General features: G+C 45.6%; 1 pseudogene; it reads right to left on the bottom strand.

The window, feature by feature from the left end:
- Positions 1 to 1,331: 1,331 nt before the first annotated feature.
- Positions 1,332 to 12,200, bottom strand: part of LOC146186891 (sperm-specific sodium:proton exchanger-like) — a 40,759-nt pseudogene continuing 29,890 nt past the window's right edge.

Here is a 12,200-nt window from a genome sequence, read left to right as displayed (position 1 = left end):
TGCGAGATTTTTCCATGGTTTTTCTGGTGATGTCATGGGCTGCAAAGGCGCGAATGATGCAATAGCAGACATGACAAGCGTGTGATAAATGTGGCACGGACTTATTGCATCAACTCGTTAGTTTAGTCGGAGCCATAATATAGAGGCCACACAGCTTTTCAGAAGTGACATACCTGGCTTTAACCTCATCGTAGATTGCAATTTATTTTCCTCAATCTACTACATCTACATCGGAGAGTTTTTCGTACGCGTTAAAGTAGGGAAGTGCTTAAGATGACAAGGTTGTTTCCCCGCGTCCAGTCTTTATGCTGTACTCTACATCATTTAGCAATGCCTTGTTTGTAGCAGTAGCAACCGGTAAGTGCTCTTTTGTCAGGAATTATGATATAAGCATGGGTGTTACTTCGTCCATGAAGAAGTAGATGTCAAAAGGCAGCAATGACATTAGAGACTTTCTGAAACTGAAGGATTGCCTCTACGCTAAAGGTTATCATTCCCCTCGTGGTGTACATTAAATTTTAGGTATCATTATGACATGCTTTTGAGGAAGCTTCGTGATCAGAATAGTTTTCAGGCGAGCTGTGAGCCGAAACTGGAAGAGGTGCGCTGTAGCATTGCCCATAACTAGAACACAAGATCTTGTGTCGGCAAATACCACTTTGGTTGTTCTTGTTGCAAAGATGACGAAAACATTAGTAGAGTCCTTGCGTTCAGTAGATGGTGTTGCGACAGGCGTCATATTCGTGTCGAAACTTCTGGGCAACATCTAATGGCTGATCAAGTAGAGCGCTACTGTAAAAATGAAGGTGACCTTTTTTTAAGATATTGTTTAGTGCATGTTCATATGCAGCCGTTCGTTTGGTTGCTGGGAGTACTTTCGCTTCTTTGTCAGTGAACATGCTGTTAGACTGGAAAGTTACAGCGCCTGACAGATGCATCACCTTGTGGCCAAAAAATGTAGTTAGCTGTGCGCCATGCAGAAGTTCGCAGGGAAATTTCCTGCAGGGAAGTTTGGAGAGAACGCTAAAGCTGAGAATTCCGATACGCGACCACCCAGATCATTTGCTTCGTTCCATACTCCCCATTGGTGCCGCCTGTCACCTTTTCTTAGTGGCATCCGACGTGCGAGCGTCAATGGCATGGCGCCTTAATAAGAGTCTCCGCTTCTGTCAGGAAGCACCGCTCCATCAAGAGCGCGCGATGCTGCCATGGAAAAGAAAAACCATGCCGACGGCGAAACAGTCTTGTTTATTTAAATTTCATGAACGAACGGTATTTGGCGCTCGCAGCGAAAAGAACGGAGCGCTATCTTGTACGGACCACAGCCGCTCTCAGTACAGATCCACACTCTGACGATGCGACATGGCCATGTCGGTTAAATCGTCAACTCGTTCCTGAAAAAAAAGGGAACTACTGAGCACAAAATGCGATTTAGAAACTGCCAATCTCGAATTCTGTGCTGGCACGGCCGCGGATTCCCACCATTTTGAAATTGTCCTCATATTCGGCCTGCTTCTCGTCGTCCACCCGAGTCTGCAGCCAGTCTACCTCCGGTGGAAGCCTGTACGTCTTGCTGGCGATTATCACCATCACCGGACGCAGTCGGTTCTGGTGAAACTGCACGAATGGAAAACGGCATATTGAGTTGGACGCAGCGTTTTATGGTGAGAAAATTGCACTGAAATTGCCTCTAAAATGTGAATGTTACATGTTTTATTCATTTAAAGGTATGGATTTATAGGAAAACGCTTACAGATTTGTACCAATAATCTCTTGGTAAAATACCTAATACAGGGTACCTGTCAGTAACTAAGTGAGTTATATGTCAACTAAAATTTGCATTGGAATTACATTACTTTGAGAAGTATTAAGGAGCAGTTACCTAGCTGAAAAATATCACAAACTCAATAGTTGCAATTTTTTCGCGACGAAATGAATCTCGTCCCACTGCGCCCCAATGTATGTAAAAACCCCACATCGTGTAGGCCTATTAGCGAAAGATGAAAAGAGTTGAACGGTTTGTTTGATAGTTCGGTAGTATTGAACATGCTAAGATATTGTACGTAGGTGCATGTTGTACGTTGTTTCTTGAATGAAGTGGGACACCTTTGAGAAAAATAAGGTTTTGGGTAAGTTGGTCACACTGTTGATTCATGACGGCAGCTTCCTTCTTTCGCTGCCGCTATGAATCAAAACTGGAACGATTTCGGCCGCGGCATCACAAAGGGTTAGCTTTCCGGCACATGTAAAACTTGGTTGTTATTTATTATCAACACCAATTTACAATTTATTATGAATTATCAATGATGGTTGGAGTTGAATGGCGATCCCGCAACGTGGTGAATGTGATCTTGACCGTTTAATGCTGTATAATCTAAAACAAGACCACAAAGATGGTGGGGTAAGTACGGTCATTTACGGTTATTCTTGCAATGCATCGTCCCGATGGAGTAATCAGGTTGCCGCCTGCGGTGCGAATCCGCGGGCCATCCCAAGCGGTGGTTAACTTTTCTGAGCTGAGAGGCTAACGGTGCACTAATGACTGAATAGTCAGGTACGGTGTCTACTAGGGCAGTGACTCTGCGACCATCGACATCAAATCCAAGGTCACTTGTTCGCGTCCTCGCATTGCACGTGGGCCTTAGTGTCAGATCTCGGCTCCGTCGTTTCTTCAGGTCATGGTCGGGGCATACCGTTGTTACTTCGCTGGGCGGCGGTGTCTGCTTGCACTCTGGTCGTGTTGTCGATGACGTCGTGTGGAGCGGCGGTGAAATGGCTGCGTCGTCATTAGTGGTCGTCTGCGGCGGAGGATGTTCGTCTTTTCGCCGTTGAGCAACCTCACCTCCAAATGTTGCTCTGTTTAGTTTCCCCTGCGTGGGCTTGGGGACCTTCCGCGCATACTCTCATCATAGGTAGGGCCTGGCGACGCAAAGCGGGCCCTGTACGCCGATTAGATCTGAACCGACGGCTTGGTTGCGCAATCTCACCGTTACGCATGATAGTTGTCAATTTCTTGTGGTCGTTCATCTGGGCGTGGTCGTGGAGCGTCGACTGCAAATCCGCGGAGACCTATTCGTCCGTACGGGCAGTGGCGCAGAATGTGGCCGGCCTCACCGCAGTGGAAGCATAATGGCCGGGGGTTTGCAGTCCTCCAGGCGTCGCACTTCCTGGGGTTTGGGGGTCGTTGGTAGGCTTGGCGGGCGGGGGCCAAGGGCGGTTTTCAGGAACAGGACTGTAGCGGTGAGGGCTCGGAAAGTCATCACGTCGGGGTGCAGGGCGACGTAATGCACCAGCGTAGTTCATTGCTGTTGCCTCTGGTGCTGGAACCGTCGCAGCCGTCGCTTGAGGAACACCCAGCGTCTGCTGGACTTCTTCACGGACGACGTCCGCGAGTGTCGCCACCTGGGGTTGTTGCGATGATGGCATCAATCGGCGGAGCTCCCCTCGCACGATCTCCCGGATGAGGTCCCGAAGGTTCTCTCCACTTGCAGATGCGCTGGGGTAGTGGCTTGCGTAGTCTGGCTGAAGTGTTCGCTTGTAATGGCGCATGCGGGTGTACAACGTCTTCTGGATGGCAGACGCTTCCGTTTCAAATTCCGCCACGGTTCTTGGCGGATTTCGGACAAGATGTGCAAAAAGCGATTCTTTCACGCCTCGCATTAAAAATTTGACTCTCTCAACTTCAGTCATGTTAGGGTCGGCGCGGCGAAAGAGGCGCTTCATTTCTTCAACGTACGCCAGGACAGGCTCGTTAGGAAGTTGAAGTCTTGACTGAAGGAGGGCCAGGGCTCTTTACTTTCGGACGACGCTTGAAAAGGCAGTCAAAAACGCTTCCTTGAAAATGTCCCAATCCTTCATAGCTGCCTCATCATTTTCGAACCAAACTCGGGCATGTCCTTGAAGAACAAAGTAGACCTGCCTGAGCTTCCAGCGTCGTTCCAGTCGTTGAATTCTGCCACACGGTCGTAAAGGTCCATCCAGTTTCCAGCATCTTCATCTGGTCGTCCATGGAAGCAGGGGGGCTCACGGGGTTGGATGAAAACAACCAGTGCTGTAGGCTGGGCCATTGTCAGCGTCGATGCCTTCCGAGATCGAATGGGGTCAGGCAGTAGACCGCGTTCGGGTTGTAGGCGTTGAAGTCGGCGGCTGGCTCGGTGACCTGTAGTTTGGTCTTCCAGGGCGACAGGAACACGGCTTGGGTCTTCGCTTGAAGGATCAAAGGTAGCACCTCCCCCAGATGTCACGTAGTGGTGACGAGGTCGACGACACAAATGAAGGGTCGATGATTGCACTAAAGAAACTCTTTATTTGGGCTGACTTGCGCCCGCAAAAAAAAACTAAGCAACTCGGCGGCGGCGATAGAAACAAACGCGCTCGTCGATCGTCGAACAAAGAATACCTGTCACACTCGTCAACGCTCGATTTAAAGGCTGCACAGAACAATCTAGATAACGTCGCAAGCAGCTACCAGCACGGGCTGAAACATTGTGGAAAGACACCCGAGTGACCGGAACCTTCGAGACAGATCTCGGTGCATCTTGCGCTACAACGAAACTGATAAAGGTGTCACTCGCGACATCGAGCATTAACAAAGATTACGGAACTGATACGCGTCCAGAATCAGAGTGATAAGCCTGTATGCCGCCGGCTGCTAAAAAACACCAAATACAGTTTTGAAGGTTTCGCGGCATTATATAAATATATTGGCTGCGCATCAACCATAGTTATGCGTAAAGAAAGTAAAAAATTGCTCTAAAAAAAGGTGTTAGGCAAAGAGACACGATCTCCCCAGTACTATTCACAGCTTGCCTAGGAGAAGTATTCAAAGACTTGGAATGGGAGCAGTTAGGGATAAGGGTAGATGGAGAATACCTCAGTAATCTGCGATTTGCTGATGACATTGCCTTGCTAAGCAACTCGGGGGTGATCTGCAATTAATGATTGATGACCTAGAGGGAAAAAGTAGAAAGGTAGGCTTGAAAATCACTATGCAGGAGACTAAAGTAATGTTTAACAGCCTCGGAAAGGAACAGCAGTTTACGTTAGGTAGCGAAGCACTGGAAGTAGTAGGCGAATATGTCTATTTAGGACAGGTAGTACCCGCAGATCCGGACCGTGAAAAGGAAATAACAAGAATAAGATTGGAATGGAGCGCATTTGGCAAGCACTCGCAGATTATGACTAGCAGCTTACCGGTATCGCTCAAGAGGAAAGTATACAACAGTTGCAACTTACCTGCACTCACCTATGGGGCTGAAACGTGGAGGCTAACGAATAGGGTTCTACTTAATTTGAGGACAGCGCAGAGGGCTATGGAACAAAAAATGGTAGGGGTACCATTAAGAGATAGGAAGCCTGCAGATTGTTTAGAAAAATAACTCAAGTTACTGACATTCTAGTGGAATTCAAGAAGAAATGGGCATGGGCAGGACATGTTGTGCGAAGAGAGGATAACCGATAGTCGCTTAAGGTAACAAACTGGAATCCAAGGGAAAGAAAGCGTAGCAGGGGACGGGAGAAATTTAGGTGGGCGGAGGAGGTTAAGACGTTCGCAGGGGTCAAGTGGATGCAGCTAGCACAGAACTGGGTTAATTGAAAAAAATATGGGAGCGACCTTCGCCCTGCAGTGGGTATAGGCAGGCTGATGATGATGATGAAGAAGAAGAAGCTCGTGGGTGAACTGTAAAGAATGATTGATGATCTAGAAAGGAAAGGTAGAAAGGTTGGCTTGAAAATGAATATACAGAAGACTAAGGTAATGTTCAGCAGCCTTGGGAAAGAACAGCAGTTTACGTTAGGTAGCGAAACACTGGAAGTAGTAGGCGAAAATGTTTACTTAGGACTGGTAGTAACCGCAGCTCCGGACCATTAAAGAGAAATACCAAGGAGAATGCTATTGGCACGGAGCGCATTTGGCAAACGCTCGAATACTGCGACTAGCAGCTTAACGACATCTATAGAACAGCTGCATCCTCTCTGTACTCACCTATGGGGCTGAAAGTTGGACGCTAATTAAAATGAGGGTTCTGCTTAAGTTGAAGACAACGCAGAGGGCTATGGAACAAAAATGGCAACTGTAGCATTAGGAGATGGGAAGATCGCATAATGGGTCAGAGAAATAACTCAAGTTACTGACATTCTACTGGAAATCAAGAAGAAGGAATGGGCATGGACAGGACATGTAGGGCAACGAGAGGATAACCGACGGTCGCTTGTGGTAACAAACTGGATTTCAAGCGAAGGAAAACGCAGCAGGGTGCGGCAGAAAGTTAGTTTGGCGGATGAAGTTAAGAAGTTCGCAGGGTCAAGTGGATGCAGATAGCACAGGACCGTGTTATAAGAAATATGAAAGAGGCCTTCGTCTTGCAGTGGGTATAGTCAGGCTGAAAATGAATCAGATTAAATTGTAAGAAAGCTGGAAAGAAACTGAATCTGGGTGGTCTACAAGGAGCTGTGCGATTTCTGGATATTTTGAACATTACTAAACAATAGGGCGAGTAGGGTTTCAAAGTTTTCGTTTCCAATTTTTCACACGTTTCATCGTGGAGACAGATTTTTACACAGAACATGCTCTGGGCTGTACTCGTGATGTGTGCGTTGTATTCTCAATGTAGACTTTAATATGGGACAACCTTTTTGCACTTTGTGCATGTATCTTCGCCCTCTTCACCTTGCCGCTCTTCAAGTGTCAAATATTCTATTGAGAATGAAATCAGCAACTCGATGCTTAAGTCACCAAGAGTCTAAGGAAGTGTCGAGTTGTTAACCTATGGTCTTTTCAGCAGCTAACTCCCTCCCGATAGCTTGGATATAAGGCTAGACTCCAGAAGCCAGTTTCTTATTCAAGAGGACACATCTATAGCGATTCAACATGTTAACAAGATAACAAAAACTTGGTTGAAAATTTAAATCCAATCCACGCGTGTTTCTTGCTTAGAAGACGATTTTCTGCCCGGCCCGCCAAAGTGTATGACAATGAAATTCAGAGCAGCGTGGACAAAGCAATATGTTGTACATAACTCAGGAAGACACCCAGATGCCCACTGTCAGTGGCGAAACAAAGAATCGGAATAACTTATTTATTTGCCATACAAACATCCTGAGCCGGTGTAGGCTCTGCCTTTTTAATCTTGGTCTCTTCAAAGCGGCAGCTGTCAGGTGCAACACGTGAGGCGTGCGAGCTGCAGCAAGTCATGTTGGGTCCCCTGTGCGCATATGAGATCGACACACGATCGAAATGCGGCAAACAAGGCCGCCCAAAGCGCGTGCTCCCACAGTCGATTAGACCCAGGTGGAAGAAGCAAAATTGAACTGCAGTCAAAACAGATGCTGACACACTGAGTCCCAGCAGACGAAGCTGATGGGCACTAGCGTAAGTGGTAGTCCCGTTGCCGAATGTTTTTTTAAAGCCCGTGCTGACCGCGGTACAAACATAATACAGCAACACACGCATCGCAAGTGCCGAGAAAAAATTGTGGAATCGGCGCGACTCCGAAGTCGAAACGGTTAAGCTTTAAATGAATTCAGAAACAATGAGCACACAATTAGCCGGAGCTACGAAGTCCAGCGGTACGTGCAGATGCAATGCTAGAAAAAAGCCCGCAATACAGACGGAAATTGAACTCGTGGTGAACGTGTACGGCATACATGGATTGATATCCCATTCTCATGGAACGTTTCTGGTCATTCTGGACGAATAAAGTCTGGTGAGATTATGCTGTTTTTCTTTGGCATCAACAGTAACAAGCGGATTACCATCAGTAAGAATTTATCTCTGAAGTTTTCCTGTTATAACGACATGGCAATGATACGCTGTCGACAAGCTCAAGTCTTAGTTCTCTTAAACCAAGAAGGGAGCCAGTTGGGGCTGCATGCTTGTAGCAGGCCCTTCTCAGGTCATAGCAAAGGACGGCTACTCCATGTATGTTACCGATTTTCGTGCGATCCACCTGCGAATTTTAGTAAGATACACGCCTCTCATCCCTAAAGCGTTCTGACCAGCGCCCGCCTGATTTAGATTACGGGTCCATAGGTTAAATTTATCAGACGTCTTCTGTTCCTCTAGTTTTGTCTCTCTCAATTTACCCGTAGTCTTGTGCTACGCATGTTTTTTTTTTGTTTTTTATTAAATCTGGTCAGCTCTGAATTTCCGCGCTGTCAACGCTGACGCATATAATCGGCGCTACATCGGAGACGAATGGACGCGGGAGACGACCACTTCTCCGGGTGAAGCACACCTAGGTGACACAGGTGTCAAAAGGTGCAATAGATGCTCATAGTGTACATTTACAGGTTGCCCACGACCTCACAGTTACTCATCGTAGTGTAAATTTGTCGTTTCCTCTGCCCGTGTTGTAGGTTTTCTCGTTAAAACACGTCGTATATAAAATTCGGCTATAGGTCTTCCGTTGTAAGCTAAATTTCGAGAAAAGCTATATGTGAGCAGATGTGGAGGAGGTATTTTACCGGGAAGGCAATCTTCATCGTCTGCGGCGGCAGACAGGCTGGAGCGACGAAGTATTCTTGCGTTTCCGGATCCATGGCGGTGCCATGTATCAAAATTGCGTCTTCTATGTCCGCCGTCAGGTTGAATTTCGAGCAACGTTCCAAGTCGGGAAGTAGGAAGGATTCCAGCCGTCGGTTGATTTTATCCAGCGGCCATGTCTGGTGCGCAATGCAAGCAAATAGGGAATATGAATCGGCTCAGTTGCGCAATGCAAGCAAATAGGGAATATGAATCGGCTCAGTTGTAGAAGGTACCATTTCCCTTTTTGCAGGTGCTGCTCCCCGATACAGCTAGCAACGTAAGAATGGAACGCATGAACTTGGCATTTCAGGTATAACATACTGCGCAGCAGTTCTTTATGACTGGCACGTGCATTGGTGAACACTCAAATCCCCCAAATTACACTTCAACCTTCGCCGTGGCAAAGGCCGCTACGGCTGCCGCTATCAATAAGAATATCCCAATCGCATAGCACACGACACGCATACTTGGTACAGTGTAATATCGATTGATAAAACATTACTTCAAAGGTGCGTTTTGTTAGACGGCTTTTAGGGAGATTCCTGACTTAAACATTTTTGAAGGCAGTGAAAAAGAAGTTTTGAAAGAATCTGGAGATTTTTGAGAAGAAGTTTTGAGAATATAGTCTGATATTTGAATGACAATGCTGCTGGTTTGTCTATTTTGCACTAACCGAAAGTCTCAAGAAGAATTTGTATTCGGAGAAATGAACAAAGTAATTTCCAAAACGTGGGTTGTATTTGAAGCTCTTGATGTTTTGCCTAACATTATAAATCTACATCAAAATATGACATAAACCCCAAACAAATTAAGTTTCCAGTTTAAATTGTTGGCAAGAATGAGCTCGAAAATGCAGTACACATTTACTGCTTTGTACGGAATGTGCATGTTCCGGAACATGTTTTGACTAATATGGCGCGAAAATTCTAATGTTTCAAAGCGCTTTAGAGAACCATTCGGACGCTTGAAATTTACTCTGCTTCATTAAACCTAATGAGTGCATGCTAATTCATATATACAGGGTCTTGAATATTTGAGGGCCAGGTTTTAGAAAATGTCTATGCAAAATCTCCTACCCCATTCGAGCTGAAATAACATTCACAACGTAGCAAAACATAATCTACGTTATCTGATAAGTGATTAAACATCGGTACTTGAACAGATATTCCGAAATCGAGGAAAAACTGATCTCGGTGGTGTGCACAATTTTCGCAGAAGAGAGTCAAAAAGCTGTTTTGTCATGGTGCCTCATCTGTCGGGCGGCGAGGCAAGCGCGCCAACAGCCGGGATGGCGCTTGCCTCACTGCTCGACAGATGACGTACCATGTCAAAGCAGCTTTTTGACTCTCTTCTGCGAAAATTGTACACGCCACCGAGATCACTTTTTCCTTGATTTCGGAAAATCTGGGCAAGTACCGATGTTGAATCACTAATCAGATAACGTAGACTACGTTTTGCTACTTTGGGAATGTTATTTCAGCCCGAATGGGGTAGTAAATTTTGCATAGACATTTTTTAAACTTGGCCCCCAAATATTCAAGACCCTGTATATGCATATATACATATATATGTATATGGAGCGAAGCAAACAGTTCTTGGAGTTTCTTGAAATTTTATGCGGTATTTCAATCCAACTGCAAACAATTTTACAGATCCGCGAAGTGCCTTTTCCTGAGTAGCTATAGACCGTTTTATCATGGGCGCTGCTGGATGGATGGATGGATGGAATATATGAGCTTCCCCTTTGAAACGGGGTGGTAGCAGTAGCTATTATGCTCATGTTTCTACCTATATCTTAATTATTGATTTAGATTGGTTAACTAACCCATCGAGAAATTTATTAAATTTTTGTTTCTACATTACTAATATTATGTCACTTCTCTGCTTTTAAGCCACGAATCTTCCAGTCGTTTTTTGCTAGTTTCCACCGCCGGTTTATTCACCCGGCCACTGGCATCTCTAAACCCCAGAGCTTCAGGAACAGTGACTGCGCCTGCATCAACTTCTGGATGGATACCATTACATTGGAGTATAATATGATCAATGGTTTCACTGGAGTTACCACATACAGCACATGCGTCATCTTCATTGTTAAATTTCTTTTTGTAGCTACGTGTTCTAAGGCACCCTGATCTAGCTTTCAAAAGTAGGGCACTGCCTCTTGAGTTATCAACAAAAGCTTCCTTCCTGATCTTCCTTTTCCACTTTCGGTTTAATTCCACACTCCGTTTCTTTTCCATCCAATTTATCCAATTTTTACATTCTGTGTTTTTCACCTGTTGCTTAACGCTCTTTATATCTCCGTGCTTGTGATCAGCATACTTACTGGTTAGTTTTCTAGTTCTTTTCCTCCATTGTGAGTCAACGCTTTTTAGGTGTAGGTATTTTAAATACTTTAGCTGCCCATCTGTTACTGTCCAATTCCTCAGGCGTTCCTCATATATTTTACTCTGAGCTTCCCGTACTTCGAAAGATGCCCAGCCCATATCTGTACCGCCTGATTTGTGGTTTTGCCGTGGGCACCTAGTGCTAATCGTCCAGCGGATCTCTGATTTATTTCTAAGTCGACTGTACCTCTTATTTCAGGCACAAAACCGCATTTCCGAAAGTAAGTCCGGGCACCATAATTCCTTTCCAAATACCCCTCAAAACCTCATATCTATTTTATCCCCACAATGCCTTATGCTTCATTATCCCGGCATTTCTTCGCCCTTAGGCCTTAAGTGATTGCTCATGCTTTTCAATGTATGCCAATTTGTGTATCTGGCGCCATCTAGCAGCCACGTTGAGTACAACCGCCATGCTGGTATGTGCGGTCCCATCTGCGGAACACACAGTTGCGCCCATCGGCCTCTCGGAGCTTTCGCATCTATGTTTTTCAACAGCAGCAAAGTCATTCGTTAAGAAATTACCAATATTTATGCTCCTGATCAGCTCAGCTGAAGGCTACAAACCTGATTACAATTAGTGTGTAACTTTTATGTGGAACAGAGAGGCGGTGGCGCACCACTGGCTGCAACGACTGTAAAGGAAGCAAGGCAGGGCCTTCCAAACTCTTTTTGATCCTTAAATGATTTCTAGAGACGAGCTACCGTACACTTTTGAGGAATAAAAGCAAGCGAATGTCGCCGTTTCATGTCGTATGGAGAAGTAATTCTAATCGCGTTACATTTGTTTCGTCAGCCGTTCGTCCATATACTGTCAACTGCTTGAGTGGCTGTGCGGCAGTTCTCACATCTCTACTGGGGTTCTATTCTTAACGATCCATTATCAATTTCGGATCCATTTACTTTTCCCTAGGCTACTTTTGCAGGGTGATAAAGCCGAGGGCGTTCAAGCACCCACAACCAGGCAGTTTTTCAAATTATAACAGTACCGCGAGCATCACAGCCATGAAAGCTAATCTCTCCCTTCTATCCTTATAACCTCGAAGGAAAATCAAACGCTTAACTCTATTTCACAAAATATAACATCATGACACGCTACATGACGACTTCATGTCCCCACCTGAATACGTTTCCCGTCGCATCGATCGCCGTTACAAGGTTCGAACCGCTAAATGCTGTACCAAAGCGTTTTTTCAGTCTTACTTTCCCCGGACATTGTTAAGTGGAACCAGTCTTCCATCCAACATTGCAGCCATTGAAGATAACTAGCGTTTTCGCGATGCATT

This window comes from Amblyomma maculatum, chromosome 6 (assembly GCF_055883805.1).
Source record: "Amblyomma maculatum isolate TAMU_Amacu chromosome 6, ASM5588380v1, whole genome shotgun sequence".
NCBI lineage: Eukaryota > Metazoa > Arthropoda > Arachnida > Ixodida > Ixodidae > Amblyomma > Amblyomma maculatum.
This window is presented reverse-complemented; position numbering and strand designations above follow the sequence as displayed.